The sequence below is a fragment of the Asterias amurensis genome, chromosome 5 (genome assembly GCF_032118995.1).
Source record: "Asterias amurensis chromosome 5, ASM3211899v1".
Lineage (NCBI taxonomy): Eukaryota > Metazoa > Echinodermata > Asteroidea > Forcipulatida > Asteriidae > Asterias > Asterias amurensis.
In genome coordinates this window covers 8,505,030-8,505,578 of record NC_092652.1, presented here as the reverse complement: position 1 = coordinate 8,505,578, position 549 = coordinate 8,505,030, and positions in this window count along the sequence as shown.

Genomic DNA, 549 nt, shown 5'->3' with positions numbered 1-549 from the left:
GTTTTACAGCCTGGTGAGATCTTTAACTACATCCTAGCCATCTTGTCCCTAGACTGGGCCCCTGTCTTTATCCACAAGGATAAAGAGAGGTACCTGCTATTCAGATTCCGTGATTCCATTGGATACAATGATATCATGCACAGTGACATGAGCTTTTCATAGATGCCCAAACAGTACACTCCTACCACGTCAGCCATAGAATTTGAATGCGTATCTCTATGTGAAATAAATGTAGGTCAAAAGTGCATGTACACGCCGACTGGAGGCCAGTCTCTGGTTATTCACAAGCCTCAAAGTGTGACGTCGGATGTTCAGGCTATCTTGACCGTAGAGGTGTGTGGAGTTATGATTAATGAGTTTATTTTATATAACACCCAAACACCCCAGATCCTTGCCATTTGATTGGAGGATTGTCCGTCACGTGATAGCAAATAAAAGTACCATTGCACGCTGAGTCACTCACCGTGCTTTTTCGTTCCATCCGAAATGTACCATTGCACGCTGCCAGCGTGCAATGGTACTTTTCGGATGGAACGAAAAAGCTGAGTA